Raw genomic sequence first — 20237 nt, forward strand, 5'->3', positions numbered from 1 at the left:
TTCAACAGCAATACAGAAAATCTGCCTAGAAGTCAGTTTGAGTCAGAAAAGACAATTCATGTTTCAGCAAAGTATGAAGAAGAGAGAGGGGGGAAGCTGTATTGTTTCTGTTATAAAGTAATTGTTGGAATGTTAGAATAAAGTTGATAAAACAAGGAGCATAAATTTAAGAGCTAGCATAAGCAATAAGTCTTCCTTCAGGAGAACTGCCTTTAAAAGCTTCAGAGAAAACGAGATGAAAAGTAACTTACATAGATTTTGTTGAAAAAAATCTGTGCAAGAGCAGTACATTTTGTATAATGTCGTGGTTGAGGTTTTGGTGTGTTCTTTTCCACAGGACCCTTCAAGGGCTGAATCCAGACCTCACTGCAGAGGTAACTAAACAGATAAATACGCAGACATGTAGAGGTAACTAAACAAATGCAAACTAAACACATACTGCAGCATGCTTAATGGATATTTCCTGATTTCCAGGTTCATGACCATTACCAGGGATGTTTATGGGTGTAGAATGGTGGACATAAACTGAAGGGGCTAAGATAGTTCCATATATCAAAGGAAAAGGTAAAAAAAAAAAAAAAAAAAAAAAATTACTGTTTGAACAGAACTGAGTTTGATGCCAATGAAAAGGAACAGTTCTGAACAAAAGAAACCCATTTTGACATGTAATGTGGTTATGCATTTGAGCGATTGTCAAAATTTTAGTTTACTGATATAATATATGCTTTCTCCCCAGCAAGTGCCCTAAGTACCACTCTTCCATATGTTCAAACAGCCACAGTAACAGCCACAGAGCTGTTTCACAGTCTATGAAAAATAAATCTTTTGCGAGATCCTATTAAGTTGCGCAACATGTAACTTATCAGCAATAAAAATTATTCCTTTTAGAAAGTTAATGCCACCTAGAAAGTTAATGAAAGCTTTTGCCAAATTGAAGTCCTTCTCATAAACGTGGAGTCAAGCTCGCGTTTATCCTGGTCTTCTGTGTATTCAGAGACTGAAGTTTCCAGAAGGGTGATACGTTCTGCTGGGTTTCTCCTCCCATCGTTTACAGAGTCCTTGGATCACTTCCAGGGATTTGCCAATGGAGAGCTCATGAATTGCAGCGTGTGTTATGAAACGAGTGTTTCATGGAAACATCTCAGGGTATGGGCACAGGGATAGGCTACTGTCAAGTAAACACTGAGGCTTTGCAGTGTGTCAGCTGTTTTGGGATTGTCGATATGCCCATACTCAGGATTAAAACAGTAAATCTTCTTGGGCCTTCCGACTTGGTGTCCTTGGAAAGATGAGATATTAAGGTATTGTGGCAGGCAGTACTAGTCTTGGCAGCTAAGAAATAGCTGGTCTGTGGATCCCCAGGGGGAAAAAAAACAGTGAATAGATGAGGCTCATTTCTGACCTATTCTGAGCTGCTGTCCTGGGTAAACACAGAAAACCACCTTCATTTCAAGCGATTTCTGCCCCACAACAAAGCTCTTAAAGCTTCCCTGGTTCATCATCTCTTTGAGGCTGGCTGTGCTTACTGCATTCACTGCGTTCGCACTTCTGCTTTGAGAGGACACTGAGTCGCTTTTACAGCAGGCAGAATACAAGAACTGACGGCTGGTAACCAAAGGCTTTAGTTCAACACCTGTGTATCTGTGTATATCATTTTAAGAGAAAGTGAGTAAATAAAAATTGGTGCATGTTCTCTAGAGCAGCAGGTTTCCCTAATACCTTGTTTGGGACTGATACTAGTGGGGTATGCTGTACAGTCGCTGCAGTTCACCAAACATATTCTGGATCTCCGTGATCATGCAGGGAGAAAGCCCATCAGAACACAGTAGAAAATACAATTAAGTGAAACTGGATCCCTCTGTTTACTGGCAGCAGTATTTAAAAGGAAAAATCCTTCCCTTCTACCCTTCTGTTCACTTCCATTCGCTTATCCTTCCGCTTCCCCCAAAGGCTGCCAAAGCCACAAGGAAATTAAATGTTGTCTATTACAGTTTACATGTTACAGGCTTGTCTCCAAAAATCAGTTTAACCACCACTAAAAATGTGCCCTGCTCATCCTGAGAAGAGAAGGGAGGAAAAGAAGACTCTTTTAGGAAAACTTTCTCCAGACCTTGTGTAAAATCTGTTTGAAAGGATGTTTCCATAGTGTTTCAGAGCATAATTTAATGAGTGTAAAACACAGAAGTAGCTGTAACCATCTGAAATGAATTGTAAGAACAGCTTTTCAGAAGATGTGCTCTAATCAAAGGTATTCATCAACACAGAAGCGGAATCTGGGGAACTACAAGACATATTTAAACTTGGGGTTTAGAAACACTCTCTGGCATTTTTGTTCCTGTTGTTGAAAGGATGGGGAAAAGTAGCCAAAAGGGACAACAGAAAACTGTGATAATTATTTTGTTTTGTTTTATTCTTAGAAGCCTGACCCCCACATATTTTAAGTAGAACATTTACGTAACTGTTTTAGGAGCATCACTTTTTGTTGCACCAGGAATTGCACAAGCATGGGAATTTCTTATTCTGAAGGAATATAGCAGGATTTCAGTCCTAGTCTGAGGAGCTGAGCAAACAAACTGACAATTTACTCCAGCGTCAATTCAGTGAACAACCTAGGTGTGTATGTAAAGTTTAGCACATGCGTGAATGGCACGTGCTAAGTCTCTGTTGGCCTGCTTCCTGCACTGAAGTGTTTCCAAAGCTCTCGTGTTTATACACGCATTGTATGCATTTGCTATATATGTATACATGTCTAAATACATACATAGACTGTTGTCTGTCTTATTTATTCCATGTAATATGGCTATTTACTTTTGCTGTCTCTGTGCTCATGGGAGAAGAAACCAATCTGAGAGGAGTCAGTCTTGCTAACAGCTGAATATGTGAATTACTGTTGATGACAAAGTGGTAGTGAACTCTCTTAAACTATCTTTTCTCTATTGACCTTTCTGTCAGCTGGATGCTTTGCTTCAAAGGCTGCAGCAGCACTGCAGCAGTTTTACCATCAGCTCCTTGACACAAACCATTTACTCACAGTCAGTCCTGATCTGATAAGCTGTAAGGGACTATTTCAGGACATCTACAAAGAATTTGCACTGAAATTCAGGTATTTTGTAAACTGTTGTGGGGAACTGAAGTCTTCTGTGACAAAAATAAATCCAGCTCAATCCCAGTAAAGCCTTGCCATATTTTGATCCTAAAGGGATCAGTAAGGGGATAGAGCCTCAATGCTTGTTAAAAGGTCATGCTGGTATATGTCCAGAAGGGGTATAGTCAGTGCTAATTGTAGTTTGTGCTGTTGGACGTAATGAATCTCAAAGTCCAAGTTTAAGACCAAAAGAGGAGGATAGAAATTACAGCAGCCTGCTACAGAGTAATCTGGATTGATCATTGGATCCACTCTTTGATTCAAAAACAATTTTGCAAACATCGAAGAACTCTCTTGGAAAATGAACAGTGAACTCTCTTGGAAAATGCTTCACTCTCAGTTGCTGCTGATTTGAAGATGACACTATGAAGATACATTTGTCAATTCCTTACACTCTTCCAGGTGGAACTGGAATCTGTCACTAACTTGCTCATATGAACGTGTTACTATCCATTGCATGAGAAAATGAATGTATGTGAATGTAAGTGAGAGAATGTGAATATATGGAAGCAGTTGAAGATCCTATGTCAGTGCAGGCTCAAGTATCCAATTGGATTAATCTGATCTTGAAATTAAGGCCTTGGAAAATTTCTGCAAAGATTACAAACATGTTTGTTTTACTTATTATATCTAAGTAGTGCCTTGAAGCCAAAGGAATTGACTATGCTAAGCATTAGCATACACACACGACCTGCTTGTCTAGGACCATAATAAGGGCTGATAATTTGATAATACCTCATGCTTGGTATAAACATTCAGGAACACAGACATCTCCTGATCATCAAATTATTTTTTCCAAGACTGGTGGCATGTCATACAATCTCTTCCATAACCCTATCAAGCTCTGTATAGATCGGTGCCAAAGGTACTCTGACTCTTGACCTTGATCTCCGCTCAACTTCCTTGGGGACCTTTTGAAGGAGGTGCTGGATGTGGCTTCTGACCTCATTAACTGCATTGACTAGTTCTTTGACATATGACTTTCTCATGAGAGGGAGGTTTCAAAATACTGTTAAATCAAGCTTTGACATTTTTCTGTTCATGTGCACTCAAATTACTAAGTTCAAAGCCACACACTGCAGGTATGCACATCGTATTTCCAATAAATGTCATTCATTTTAAAATGATAACAACTAAAAGTATGCATATGGAGAATCAGGAGGATAGTGCATAAGTAGCATTACACAATGATTTAATTCAATGATGCATAGTCAATTAACAGAAATGGCAATGTGCTTGGGGTTTCAATTCATATATCCAAGATAAAATATCCAGGAGCACTGCTCTTGACATTTGATCAGTAACACCTTTTGAGTTTCTGGAGAAGCCTTAAAGGTTACCACTATATTTCATCCTTCCAAGCTCCACGTTAGAGGGCTCAGTCTCATGAAGCATCACCTGCTACCAAGGACTGGCACTCGTCCAGTGGTTTTTTAAATCACATTCTGACATGGGCTGCACAGAATTTTCACTTGGCATCTTCTTTCCTAGGAAAATCAGTTCCTTTATTTCAAGCATGAGTAAAAGTAGATGAGGCAGACAGAGGCAAGAAGGGGAGTGGAGAGGGAGATAATTAGCCCTGTATTGCAGCCTGGCCTCCAAAAGGAGCAAATGGAAAGAAACCAAACTGCAGAGGACAGAAAGTGAGGTAGAAGAGCATTCCCCACCAAGGATAACATAGTCTGAGAAGTAAAGAAACAGGAGCAAAGGGAATTTTGTGTCCAAGGGGAAGTCTGACGGGCTGAGTGAAAAAGTTTTGGATAGCTGCCCTGCTTAAACCTGCATCTGGGCTTTGGGACAATGTCACAAACCCTGCCTCTGGCAGCTCAGCACCAACGTGCCCTAGGGACAATCTGCATGTGACATGCTCCAGTTACAGGGCCTAAGACAGCCTGAGGAGAAAGCCTTGAGGAAGACCTGGAAAGATAAGCAAACCAGCCTAGTCTGCAGCCTGGGGAATGCTAAGTAGAGGCTCACGCTGAAGACACCTGCTGTAACAGTGGATTGACTTCTGCCCCAAGCAGGAAATGGGATAGGAAAAGTTGAATACCATAGAAATATTACTTTGGTGGTAACTTTAACAGGAAGATTAAATCCCTGGTTCAAGAACTGAAGACAACTGTGGGAGGAGAGTGGCTTACAGCACGGTCAAGGCCCATGTCTGCTGAAGTACCAGGGGAGCATCTGCTACGAGCTGAGAGCTGAGCCACTGAACACTGGCAGGCTACATGCTGGCAGGAAGCAATAACTGCCCTACGAGCCCTTCTCATGACTCTTAGGGTGATGTGGTCCTTGTCCCAGAGTGCTGTCTTTCATTGATTAGAAAGAAAAAAATACATAAAAAGCTAAAAATATCTCCGCTGCCCTTGTGCCTGTCTGACAAAGCGACAGACCCAGCAGGCATACCTCCACAGCGGGCACAGGTCTTGCAAAGAGAAGTTGCTTACTTCTGTATGCCTGCAGTGTTCATCCTTGCACAGTAAAAGATAGATAAAAATAGCTTGTACCATACAAGTCTCTTAGGCCCAATCTGGAAGGACTTACAAAACTTTTTCCAGTGTCTTTTTACTCATGCAACTGCGTATTTCTTGTTTTTCCTTGTTTTACAAGTGAAGAAGTGATTAGAAAGCATAATTTGTAGTGCAGTGTAAGATACAAAAATAAAGTATGAAATGTCACAAAGACCTGATTTTTAATTCTGCCTCTGAGCTGTGGTCTTCTGTTTGCTACATTGTGGAGAATAAGACAGTGGAGATATTTAACAACTTCTTAGGTAAGGCTTTGCAAGCTCTGATACTATGCTATGGTCAGTAAACCAAGCCCATTAATGGAGCAGTTTATGTGTAATAGCTGCTTTTTCCAAACACAGAATAAGAAGCCTTTGAAGAATAATGCCTGGATTTTTTAGAATTACACTGCAAAAATAACTTCTGCATCTTGTTAAAAAATGGCTGATCTAATCCAAAACCAGAAATGAGATGAATATTTTTAATATATATATATATATATTTACAAACATATATGCACATAAACAAACATACATTTATGTGTGTGTGTGTGTGTGTATATATATATATATATACATACATGTGTGTGTGTATATATGTTAGCAAATATATATATATATTTACAAAACTTCAGTGGACTGAGCTGGTGGAAGGAAACAAACTACCATATTTGAATATATAGTCCTAATGAAAGCATAAAGAAGTAAAAAGCCTGTAAAAGTAGTTAGGATTTCACACTATCTGAACTCCTAATATCTGTGACCCTTGGAAAAAGAGTTTCTAGTAATAATGGTGACATCTGCTTTTTTTGTTCTGGTTCCTGAACGTTCTTGTCTGTAACAGCACAGAACCAGCAGAAGTGCTGTATCCTCTTGGCTGCATGCTTTTGAATTAGCATTCCAAGGCAAAAAAAGATAATTTTGTTAAATGTAGTCATACAGAGTGGCAGATTTTTAGTTTTTGCTCCTCATTCTAAAAATTCTTCAAAGCCTTAGTCTTCTCAGAAGAATAATTACAAGGAAAAAAGGGTTTGAAGTGCTGGCAGACTGTTCTTGCAGAGGGGAAATCTCTTATGTCTAGACTGCTTGTGCAAATCTAGCCCTGAGGTTAATTTTCAGTCTCAGCCAACTTCAGGATCTTATCACACCAGAAAATGGTGCATCTGAACTAAATAGCTGTACATTAAAGTGACAGGATTAACAGCTCACAGGGCTGCTGACAGTGTTGAACTGGGCAGAAGGGGAGGCTTCCACTCCTGATACTGGAGTTTCCAAGGGCTCATCAAACATACACAGTGGTGCAGCAGGTCCATCTGTACATGCTATGCAGAGCTACACACCAGCTTCTTCAGGATCACTTGTTTACAGGCTATCAGGTACACTGTGAGATACTAGGTTGCATGTACCAACAGATACTGCCAAAGATTTTGTAACCCAAAGTTCACAAAGCTTTGCTTTAAAGCCATTCCTAACCGATGAGAAGCTTCGGAAATTCAGGTTTCATATCCATTCCCTCTTAACGCAATGAGATGAGAACATGATACAGCCCACAGAGACGAGGGTTGAACTACAGGTGAGGACGTTCACTGGCTGCTGGTAATAGGGACAGCACAGAGAGCTGGCATGGGGTGCTGAAGCAAAAAGCTTAGCACACAACCAGATTTGTGAACTAACCCTAGATGTTTACACTGGCTGCCAATTCTGGTCTCCAATCCAGCTGTCAGTCAGAAAACTGAGGTTGGCAGAGTTCCTCCTGAGCGAGTGGAAACGCCACTAACGCCAGCCTTGGGACCTGGAGGACAAGGACTGGGGCTGCATGAAGTTTGACTTGCAGTGTGATGTGTCGCTCACATTTTATAATGCAATGGGATGCGCTTTCAGAGATGTGACTCCTCCAAGTATATCAGCCACAGTACGCTCTGTGATTCCACAGCACAGGCTGGAGATTATAATAGGATTTATAAGGGGAAATAAGTACTGAGATATCATAGTTTACCTCTGATTTGTCTTGAATATTCCATAAAAGTCTGTTCAGCTGCTCAGGTACATACCGAGAGCAACAGAGCTAGTGCCTGTGACCCAGCAGAGCCCACAGGTGCCAAATCTCATCAATGTGAAGGAAGAGTACACTGACCGCTCTGCAGTCACCAGCACGAACTTTGTTCCTTCCTGTTTTTTTGACAAGTTGTTGAACATGGTGCAGCAGGGCACAAAAAGATGCTGAATTCAAAGTTTTATTTTCAAATTTGCATAGGGCTGAGCTGTGTGATTGCCTCTAACCATCAAGCCAGGAAGGGCACTTGAGATCATTTGTCCGACTCCCTGCATAATTTCCCCAAACTAATCCTTCATGAAGTTTCAGTAACTACATTTGAGGATGTAACTGAATTTGAGGATGTCTTTTGGAAAAAGACTGAAAACTTCTCCAGGAATGGCAAATCCATCACAACCGTCATCCTCATTATTGAAAATAATTATGTTGTATTTCTCAAACTCATCTATCAGCTCTTAATGCAGAAGGGTGTTGTATCTTTATCTGTAACATCAAAACCCTTCAGCTGATTTGTTTTCTCTGTAGGTTCTTATAGAACCTTTAGAGAAGATAAATGGACTTTGCCTCTCATATCAGAGGGTTTTCAGTCCTTCAGATACTGTTGCTCTTTGCTGGACTTTCTCTGATTTTTTATGTCCCTCTTAGTGTGAACTTCAGGACTGGGCACCAAATTCCAGCTGTAGCAGTGCCAAAAGCAGAGTAAGAAAATTGCCCGCTCCTGCTCAGTAACAAGCTGGGGACTAAGTTCAAGAACTGCGTTGACTCTTAAGCGCCTGATACCATACTGCAATTTCATTGTAACTGATTATCTATCAGTAAGCCATAATCTCTTCCAGAATTACTGCTCTGCAAGACAGAGCACCTTATTAGGTGAATATGACCTGCATTTTTTTGTTCCTAGATATATACTATACTGTACCAAACTGAAATATGCATTATTTCTTGTGCCAATTTTTTTACCAACTGCCCCAATGTTGCTGATAATTATTTTCTTCTGGATCACTCCTGAAAAAGACTAAGCTCCAATCCCAGAGGATTCATGTTAAGGTCTTCCAGTTCTTGTTCCATTTTATGCATGTCACATCAATTTTGTCTTATCTTTTATCTCACTAAGAATATGGTTTAAGATTAAGCAATCTTCCTTACACAAGTCTAAGCACATTACTTCAATAGCATTGTATTTATCAGCCAACTTCTCAAACTAATTTAACATTGCTATTAAATTTAGAATATAATATCTTTCATAAATCCATGTTATGCAACACGAGTCTTATTACTTTTGTTCAATTATTTATTAATTGATTGATGTACCAGATCTTCTTATATTATTGGAGACAGGCAGGTCAGTAATTACATGGACCCGAACCACCTAACATTAACTAAACCTCCATAACCTCCATACAAAGCTTAGGCAGTGCACTACTGGGTTTAAAGAGCAGCACAATTCACACTGTATGTGACAAGCCTAAAATAATCAGATCAAGAAAAAAGTGTGAACTCCCAAGTTACCATGTCTGACAGACCTTATCTGACACAAGGGAGAAGCACCATGCATGCCATCAAGGAAGTGACTCATGCTCATGCTCACCCACACTTAGAGAGCGTGTTGTAGTCATGAAGCCCACACCCACATGGTCGCCTTGGGGAGCGCTGGGGTGCACCCAGGGCCCGATGTGGAGCATCCAGCCTGGCTCCCCACTTGTGTGGCTGCAGCTGGGTTGCAGCTGCTGGGCTGTGGCTTGCCTGGGCTCTGCAGCATCCCTGCAAGCTTTGTGTGCCACACTCCAAAGCAGCATGCTAGCCAGTATGTGCCTGCTGTGAGATATGCCCTTGACAGGTCACCTCTCATTTCTGAGGTATGCAGGTGAGATGGTGGCAGTGATGAGACTCCAAGGGCCCATTGTTTCCCACCGGAACCATGCTGCCAACATGGTGGAGAAGTCTCTAGGGTATGTATCCAGTGGGAAATGATCCTACCGCTAGCGCAAAAGAGCTCGGAGCAGCACCTCCGCCCACCTGTGAGGCAAACAGCTCATCTGTAGTGGTGCGGCAGACCCACCTCTGTGTCTATGCACCACGCCACCACATACCATATCACCTTGCAGTGCAACTCATCCCTAGCCTACGCATTCCAAAACCAAGGGTCCCACAGCCTGGAGACACACAGTTCTCCCACACTTTGAAACTGGCCCAATTTGGTACTGCTCCATTCCTACTCTTCTCCAAAGAGTCAAGATGTTTCAGATATCAGATCACATATGCTGTTTTCAAAGCAACCATGGTGGACAGACGTTAGTTTTGCCAAGCACCAGAGTGTGATGGCTTCGACCAGCAGCCACAGGTCACAGTGTGATCGCAGTGCTTAGTAGCTGGCAGCACACATACCACCAAGGAGTGCAGGCCTCCATGGCATTCCTAGTGGACATATGCAGACAGACCCCCTTTAGCCTTCTGTTCTCACCAGCTGTCAGAGCAGCACTTCCACAATGGTGCCATGCAAACTTTGAGGCTTTCTCAAGGACACCATTCTGACTGGACTGCTGGTTAACCTGACAGTGTGGCAGGCCACAGTCGTCACTGCTGTTCCCTTTCCCTCCAACATTCCTCCACATGCTGACCTCCACTCAAGCTATGGCCCTACCAAGCCTCATATTTACTCCTAGGAAACATGCATCCATCCTCTGGCCTGGCCTCGTGGCCTCCCCAGTGTATAAGCACCTTGGTCTTACAGCAGTATCTGGGCAGAAAGCTGCCAGACAGAGCAGGGGACTGCTTCCTTGTTTTCCCAGGATAAGAGCGAGCCACAGGGAACATCAGTGCAAAACCCTGTACCCACCAACTCCTCCAACCTATGTCAGGCTCCAGCAGAACTCTGAGTCCTTAATGAAATCCAAAAGTAGGCCAGACTGTTCAAGGTAGTCAAGCTTCTCAAGCCAGAACTCCAGGTAGTTCCCAGTTGTTATGGGCAGCCTGTAATGACTACAGCATCCTGTGTGTCACCATCCCAGACAAGTGGACCTAGCAGAGGAGCAGCACAGTGTGGGCCAGATGCACAGCCAACATGGTCATGATCCTTGATGGTCTTTCTTCCTGTGTCCCAAACACTGACTGAGAGCTGTCCAAACACATCCTACACCATAGCACACGCAGGAACAAGCCCAGCCAGTGTACTAGAAGGCTGGATGCCTGGGCAATGTACTGGCCTCTTTCATACACTAGTAGTCCCCAGGACTGTTCTTGGTCTTGTATGTTCAAATTTGTTGCTTGGCAGAGACACACTGTCCTGGGCTACAAGTGGCGACTGTGGCAATATGCTTGCTGCAGGCCTTGATGCTTGGGTAATGTTGAGGACTGCAGTCAGTGCTGAGAGGCACAGAGCAAATGAGATCCTGTGTTTACTTACCAGTTGCTTGTTTGTGCTCATAAAGTATTTGGGAACATAGTGGGAAGCTGCTGATGCCTCCATTTGGTGCAGAGGAGCAATGCTATGATCAGGTTATAGGGGCAGATGCTCCAGGTCCACATGACAGACTGGTCCATCATCAAAGAGGTGGGGGCAGAGGCAGTCTATGGCCTAATGCTCCCACCTATCCACATGGTTGAGAGCACAGATGCTGAGTAATGCCCTAGGTGTGCACCTCTGTGAGCCTGTGTATCACCCTAGCAGAGGAGGAGATCCCTGGCACAGGTCTCCATCTGCCTCCCTGGCTGCAGTGAGGCTGTGCAGCATTTCTGAGGGCAAGCAGAGGAGCTGCAGCATGAGCTGAGGCCATTACAACATTTGCATCCCATAGGAGGCGAGGAGCAGCACATGTGCGGGAGCAGCCTACAGTAACACCATGCCAAGGCATCGCTGATGCTGAAGGGAAGTGAGGACACAACTCACTATAGGAACAGTACTGGGAGAAAAAGCTACACGTTTTGCTGTCTTTCTCTCTCTCTCTCTCTCATATATATATTTGTCTAGCAAGACACACATATATATATATATGTATATGTATTTTATATACATATATATATATATATATACACACATACACACACACAAAACCCAGTAAGAAAAACCTATCTATACTCACATACACATACACATTCTGTATGCATACACAAACAAAAACATAAATATACCCCCAATATATATATGTGTGTGCTTGCATATATTTACACACCCTCATACACACATACATATACGCATATACATAGATATCTATAAACCCTCCTTAATAATAGTCTAGAAATTGTATTTGTAGTTTGCCTGAAGCTGGTAAGGTGGCTAAGGCAGTCTCCGGGCAGAGGAGCTAGACGCTGTATTCAGACAGCCTTCAAGAGGGGCTGTGCCCAAGTTGCCCAGACTTTGCAAATATCGCAGGCCAGAAGAGGAGATACAGTCACGGCGCAATGCAAAAGCAGTCAAATTCTGTATAAGCTGCCAAAAACAGAGCCAGCCTTCGTTGTCGCAGGGTGGAGGCTGGCTTGGGAGCCCACGCAGGCGGCGCTTCTGCTGGAGCCCGCAGGAAAAGCGACTCCTAGAAACGAAACACCTACACTGCGTGCTTTCCTGGAGGGAGACATCTCTTTGAAACAGCGCTGCAGAACAGCCCTCTCCGGGCCCCGGGGGAGCAGGCAGCCCCCCTGGTCTGCTCTGCCCACGGGCTGCGCACGGCCTCCCGGGGCAGCAAAGACCAGCGCAGAAGTGCAGGTCCGCAGCGCCTTGCCCCTGGCCCGAGCGGCCAGGCAGCAGCCCCACGGGGGGCCCATCACAGCCCACCAACACCCCAAATCCAGCCACAGGCACTGGCGCACACCAGCTCCTGTCCACGTCTTGGCTGCTTCTGAATTAATCCTGCAGCTGCTTTCTTTCCCGGGAATTCCCCGCGCATCGGAAGAAGCTGTGCAAGCCCCAGGGAAGCCCGTCCTGCGCTCTGCTCCCCGCAGGCGTCCGGCAGAGGCTGGGGCTGCTGGCGAAGCTGCTCCCACCACGTGCCGAGGGCCCCGCTCAGCACCGCGCTGCCCGAGGAGCCACTCACGGGTCTTCACAGGCCCGCGAGAGTCACTCCTTTCCCCACGCTGCCCTGGGAAAAATGCGCCCGAGGGCATTTGGCCAAGAGCTCCTCACCTCTGCCATCCTAGTGCGTTATCTGCATTAATACACTGCTTTGCTAAATGTAACACTTGGGGTAAAAGCCAATTTCTCCGAGCCTGACTGGGCTAGGAGCGACGATGCCCTCCGCTCTCGCAGGAGAGCTCTCTGCCTCTGTCGCGCACTGTGCGACACCATATAGCTATTTTGCTATAAGCCAGGGACGCACGGCTCAGGTGCAACGCTAATGCAGTTCCTGCATCAGCCTTTTTGTGAAAGAAACTCTCGCCTTTGATCTGCTGATCTTTGATCTTCTAGTTTAACTAAAGATCCTGAATTAATGCTGTTGTCATCTACGGCTCTGCCTGCCTGACAGAGTGCCTGATTTCCAGATATTCTTTTGTTCAGTGCACCGTCGAGATGGTCTGATGAGCGGCATTCTTGTGACTGGCTTGGTAGCAACCACGTGCTCAGAGTAGGGTAGCTGGGAAGGTGACAGCAGTCCCTGTTCCAAGGATTCGCCTAATTACAGAGCAGCAGCTTCTCTGCTGATGTAAATTGTCACAGCCCTGCTGGAAGCAACAAGCCATGAAAATTCACATCAGCTGAAGACTCTTTGCATTAGTCAAGAATCTGCTGCAGCTTTGTCTCTCTAGTAAATAAATATTTATGTGGCTGGATCTGGCTCTATCTTGCAATTTGATATTCTGTGAGACACCTAAAGCTTCAGACTGCCTCCTCGCCTCTCCACCTTGTAAGAGATATAACTACAATAGGAAGTGTTACAAACAACAGAGCTGATTGCCTGACCTCAGTGGTTCTGACTCTCGATTCCCTGACACTCAAATCATATTAGTGCTGGTAACAGTGAAGGTGTGTATGGCAGCATATGGATTACCCTTGTTATCTTTGTGGATATAGGATGCTCAGATTCATTCTGGTGCACTAACAGACCCAGAGAACAACTAAGTCAATTATAACTATGTATGGTATTGGAAGCTGAAAACTTCCCCGTGTCTTACTTCTTGTCTTTAACAGAGCACATAGATAAACACAGGTTTTTCAGGCACTAGATACTTGCAGTCTGAAGATCATGTCAGCTATTTAAAGAAAGAACAGAAAGAAATGGACCAGATTTTTTCAGATGTTTTTAAGTGGACTTCTTCAGTGATGTGGTGCAGCAGCGGAGAGCACAGAAGTGGCAATGCAACCATGTCAGCTGAAGGAGCTCTGAGCTGAAATTGTACATCTGTTCACAGTTATGAACCTGAAAACCTCTGTGCAGTGCCATACTGAGGCACACAGATATTACAGGGACCTCTGGTTTGGATCTTAAACTTTCTGAGAACCTTAAGGTCCACCTGGGCAAGGTTGGAGCTGCTAGGTCTGGACTGGAGGAGCAGCTCAGTGCCTCTGTCCACGCATGATACAGATACAGCTCCAGAATGGGCAAATCAAGGCTGCATCCATCTAGCACCCTCATAAGGCAGCTAATGCACCACCATAATCAGGCTTCTCATTAAATGCATGAATGCCTGAGTACCCCACCATCTATTACCTAAGGCAAATGTGGTTATTTGAATTTTCTGTGCCAGAAGAAGATCTGAAAACACTTCCTCCAAGGAGACACAGCAATCCCCAGGAGCCTGCCAGCTGGTTGGGGAAAGGTCCTCTCACTGAAGCAGTATGACAGCATAAAAAGGGACTCCAGACATCCCCAGCTGATGGCTTGAGAACACATGGGATTTGCACTGACCTAGTGGTTCTAGTGCTCCCTCAGGCAAGGAAAACTGGCTGCTTGTCCTCAGTGCCAAGGCTGGCCCCTGCGTTACACTGGAGAGGCTCTGGGCAAAGCACAAATGAGCATAAGGAGCATGACCCAAATCTGCGCTTCTCCCTTCTGGGGAGGTGCTTGGAGCTGATAAGTGAGCTCCAAGTCATTCTTGTGGATGCAAGATGCATTACTAGGAGGGCTCCGGTATGAAGGAGACGGCCTCAGAAATGCCACGTGGACCAGATTGCCTAACAGATGTGGTCAGAGGTGGCCAGATGTGGTCAGGCACAGCATCTGGGCACTGAACTGCTGACATTGGGATCTGCATGGACCTGGTGCCCTAATCATGGCTAGAGCTTGCAGGTACCTCACCGTACCTGCTGGAGAAATTATGAGGGGGTGTCATTTTTGCAATCCTGGATGCAAGTACCTAGACTCCCCTTTGGAAGTGCACCTTAGCAGTGATCTTTTCTAGACACATTCCCAGAATTGGGTTGATAGGCTTTAAATTGCTGCAGTCATCCTGCCTATGTACAGAGCTTTGCAGATTTGCACTTGAAAACCATATGAGCTATATTATATAGCAAATCTAAGTACAAACAGACAAACAGAAAGCCCAGCCCAGAAGTTAAATGTTTACTACCAAAGTGGCAGTTACTCTCTGAATCACAGCTCCTGAATCACCCTATCTGATAAGAAATAGTATGGACTGCACCAGTAAATCACAGTAGGATACTAGTTTGCACATCTTTCTAGTCTTAGCTAAAGTATCATTCCTATATTGGTTTTAGAAATCATAGGTGTGGATAATAGATCACAATTTCAACAGATGACTGAAGACTTCTGAAATGGTGATATAAATGGAAATAGAAGGAGAAGAAGATAGACAGCAGGCAATATTTGAAGGATTAGGCAGAAATTTGCAGAATAAAACTGATCAGGAAGCATTTAGTTAAATATCTAGAAGAAACATAAGCATATCCTCAAGAAATACTTTCTTCCTGCCAGATAAAGATGCATAAGTTTTTATATGCTTACAGATGATGAATGCCATCAGATTTTCCCACAGTACAACTAAAAATTGTTAAGAAAAATTGTTAGAAAAGTAAAACTATCATAAAAAGGGGAACATGTGGCATCTCCTCCTCCAGCTCAGTTTTGAAAGAACAAGTGCTGCTTGACTGTGTGAAGGAAAGGGTCTTGAGGCTCTGTCCTGATGAGTCCTCTCTGGAGGCGCCTCCCTACAGCCCTGGGCGAGCTGTCTGATGTTGGTTTGCCTGGTCTTGCCTTGTCCTCATCATAAAGACTCTCTTAAGGGTTGCCCAGAGCACTGACTCTCTGGTGCCCCATCCTGAGACTGTGGGCTCTTTCGTGCATTGGGGAGGGGTCTCTGGACCCCCACAGTCAGTATTTGGCATTTTACCCTCAAAGGGCAATCACCTAGCTTGTAGGTACCCAAACTCCTAATAAGAGTTGGCTCTAGGGAGAATGCATTTCACTTCTCTTGTGTCATTTCTACATTTTTGTACAAGTTCACATTTCAGTGGGATCTAATGAAGCCAGCAGGTGTTGGAAGTGAACATAATTTTGAGCTGCAGTCCTTGGAGTGATAAAAAGTATTCTCAAGTCAGAAAACAATATCCTCAAAGAACAGAAATTGAGAGAAAACAATCTAAGGTCTGTAGAAGTGTGAACGTGCTATGTTCAAAGCACCTAGGATATTCATCTAAATTTCCCGCAAAATGTAAGCTTTGGAAATGACAATGGCATGTATTAAATATAAGTCAACAGAAGATGCTGAAAGAAAAACAGAGTACAATAGCCAATTTGCTGAAAGAGCAAGAAGACTCAAATTTGATTTTCTATTTGAATATAATTCTAGAAAGAGAAAATATGTTTTCCTCTGAGAAAAAACACATTAATGATTCCCTCTTTTCAAAAAAAAAAAAAAAAAAAAAAAGCCTCAGGATGTCATTTGACAGGTATGAATGTGTGTAATGTCTAAGAACTTTAGCTTAAAAGATTTCAAAGCAGTGACAATTCAAAACTAATAGTAATAGGAAAATCACATTCCTAAGATGCTGAGAAATAATTGGATTCATGTTTATATTTGGATTAAACTATGAAACCAAGGAAACTACTCAATCAAAAAAATAAGTACCTACAAAGGACAGCAACTTGTTTGTCTTACATATGATAATTCTGCCACCATTAGAAGAGGAGAAGGGAGATGGGCTGGTAGGTAAGGTGCTAGTTTGCAATCTACGTTCAGTTCTGCTGTAACTTTCTTCTGTGCTCCCACACAAGTAATTTAGCTGCACATCCCCAAACCATTTTCTTACCCAGCTCCTATTGGTCTTTCAAGGAGAGATAGAGAGGTGTCAGGCACTGATCATCTGGCATGTGTTGATATGGCCCAAGCATTAAAATGTGGGTGATCTTGTAAGCAACTCTTCCAAGGCTGCTGAAATGACTGTGCAGCATAGTCAAAGGGTTTGAAAAATCTAGTCAAGTGAAGTGCAGCACCCATCCAGGAGGGAAGACTTGTATTTTAACAGTCTAATGGCACCCTTGTCTTCCAAGCTCCAGGAGTGCCATGCATAGCCCAGTGCCTTGCTTGGCTCCTTGGCAGTTCCCAAATTGGCTAAGCTGGCAGGAAAGCTGTGACTTAATTCGAGAGGATTCTGCTGCTGACACTCAGGAGAGGCTCTGCTGATCTCAGGAGAAAAGATAAACAAACCTCATGTAATCCAGCCTCCTGCCCAGATGCCCATATAGCGCATCAGAGCAATGGCTACTGGACATTTTCTTAAATAGCTTCCAGGGATGGAGATGCTTCTGTAGGAAACTTGTTACAGGAAAGAGTGTTAGAAGTGCTGCAGAGCACAAGAGAAGTCCAGGCACAGGAGTATGACTAATTCTTGCCCATGGCCAAGAGGCGATGAACCATTTGTACCCCCAGACATTTCTCAGATGCTGACCTGCAGCCACAGGTGACAAGTCAGAAGTTTAGAGGTGATGCTGGAGGCAGTGCTGTAGACACAGTCTGGGGACATGGCACACAAGGGCACACTCCAGTAAAAGGCAGAACTGGGTCCTAGTTCCAGTCCTTCCAGTTGTTATTTTGTCATCTCGAGCAGCTCACCCCTGCTTTTCAGTTTCTACATCTGCAAAACAAGGCAAAAACATCAATAAAGGCATTTGAGGTCATCTTATAAAGAGGTAAGTGTCATTTAGTGGTATTAGTGCTGCTTAATTTTGTGTTGCCTTCAATAAATATGGATGTGGCAAGATGATTTCACAGCCAAAAACCTTTATTTGTATGGTGAAAGCTCTATTTAATGGGACCAGATGAAGTGACAGTCTCTGCTTAACTCACTTGCACCCTTCAAAGGGTTTAAGCAGAGCTTCCCTTGTGCAGCATGAAATTATGTTGCAGCATTAAACCCTAAGCCCTCTGAGAGCAAATATCGTCCCTGCCTTGTCTTGTTAATAAATGCTAGAAACACTGCTAGCTTCACATGCTTCAATCTCCCTCTCTTCTTCAGTCACAAATAAAACTACCTGTCCAATTTTATTGGTAAAATATTTCCTATCGCCTGGGCCACAAAATACTTTTCTCCCTACATTAAAATTGCATTGTATTACTCAAGCATTTTAGCAATGAATAAAGAGCGAGAAGCCTACAACAAATACAAATAGAGCCCTATACAAGATGCACATGACTTCGCATTTTTTCTTCAGGATTATAAAAAAACTGGCTTGACCAGTTGGATTAGTCATGAGTTAAATGCCTGATATTAAATGACATAGGCATGAAACAACTGCTTTTGCATAATGGCTTTTTACAAATTTGCAAAAAATAGACACCTTTTCCAAACATTGGCCCTAGCTATTTTTATCACATGGCTAATCTCTAACTCCACAGGAATGCTCTTCCACAGGAATATCTAATGTTCTTAAGGGCAGACTCAACCAGAAGGCCGTGGACCATTCTGTGTTTATGGTTCCAGCCATTTTCCGTAACAGACATGGGATCCTCCTGTGGTAAATTTAAGCCTTCTGACAGTAGTTTTCCCATTTGTTAGTTGCTTACCATGTATCCTTGGGATATCATGGACTGCAGGTAGAAAACTACTGATTTAAATATCAAATAATTTAATTCTGCAGAAGGATTTCTTTGTATTGTAATCCTGTGAGAGAAAGATCCCAGTCACTACATCCTTGGGAGAGTGAAAGGATTGACTTTGGGGGTTATGGAGGCTCCTTTACTGGATTTCCTGTTTCAGGGATATTCTTGTGGACATTCCCAGCAGGGATAACCTTGGCCAGCCACACTCCCAGAAGAGCCTCCTTTGTATCAAATTTTCCTCTTCTGGGGTTACACTTGAGCTCTTTGGACCAGGTACAATTCCCTGGTCCCTTTTAGACTAGCCTTATTCCCAATCCAGACTGGCCACCTCTGCACCTTTCTTATAACGTACACCTCCTACGGTGCAATTTTTGCCTGTTTTTTTCTTCTGGGTCATTTTCTCATTACCCAGGGCCCTGGGACTCTGCCTCAACTTGTTTCTGATCCCAGCTTAACTCCTGTGTCCAAAAACAAGCCTACAGTTTCTGACATCCCTCAGCTGTGTGTGCCCATTTTTGGTAAGGATGTGAGGAGAAAACAGAAAATCAGCAGGGACAGGAAATATAGCATGTTGTTCGCCACTGTTCCACTCGAACCTCCCAGCTTTCATACGTCGTCTGTTTGGGCTGTGACTCTGAGCCAAGAACCAGTTTGTCTGCCCAGTGAGGAACATGCTCCACACACAAGGATGCTTTCCAAAAAGGAGCTAAGTCAAACAGACTCCTTGTCTCCAGATACGGGACCATTGCCCTGATCTCCAGGTAGATTTGTGCTGGGGCTGGGAAGCAGGAGGTGCTATATGAGTATGCAGAGAGAGCTCCTGGGGTTCCCAAATCAGGGTGCAGCATGGGAGGGACTTTGGAAGACACCTTCCCTAGACATGTGGTCAAAAACACTTGTTACACCTAAACAGCTTGAGGGGAGGCCATGTGCTTTCACTTGCTTCTCTCTCTAGGTCTTACCTCATCCTGTTTCTACACAATTTTTTTGCAGGATGTACTTCTTATGATCCTAAATTGCATGATGCAAGAATTCGGGAATGCGCAACTTTATTGACCTGCAAGTGGCAGTTATACTCAGAAAAAGCTTTCAGTGGATCCCTGCCCTGCAGACCACAAGCCAATTTAGGAAGTCCTGCAGTGTTTGGTTGCCACAAAAATTCTGGGGAAGCGTTGCATGAGCTAGATACCTTTGGGATTAGCCTTTTCAGAGGCCCTTTGCCTCTGAAAAATGCTTTAATTGAAGCATGTGATATAAAGTCAGAATTTAGAGTTGAAAGCTTTCAGTCTGAGCTGTATCTGAGCGTTGCGGAGAGGATGTATGAAGGAAGGACACAGACCACATCACAAGGCCCCAGTGCTTTTGTGCTGGTCCTTTAGTTCTCAAAGCTTTTCCTTAGCACTATCAGCTCCAGTTTTGCAGTTTTTTCTCATTATCAGCTCACAGACTATATTGATTTTCTGCAATCTTTGGTCCTGTAAATATGAACCGTTGTCAATTTGTTTGAGATGTCTACTGCTGGTCAAGAGTCCAAGCACTGGGAACCT

The sequence above is a fragment of the Rhea pennata genome, chromosome 1 (genome assembly GCF_028389875.1).
Source record: "Rhea pennata isolate bPtePen1 chromosome 1, bPtePen1.pri, whole genome shotgun sequence".
NCBI lineage: Eukaryota > Metazoa > Chordata > Aves > Rheiformes > Rheidae > Rhea > Rhea pennata.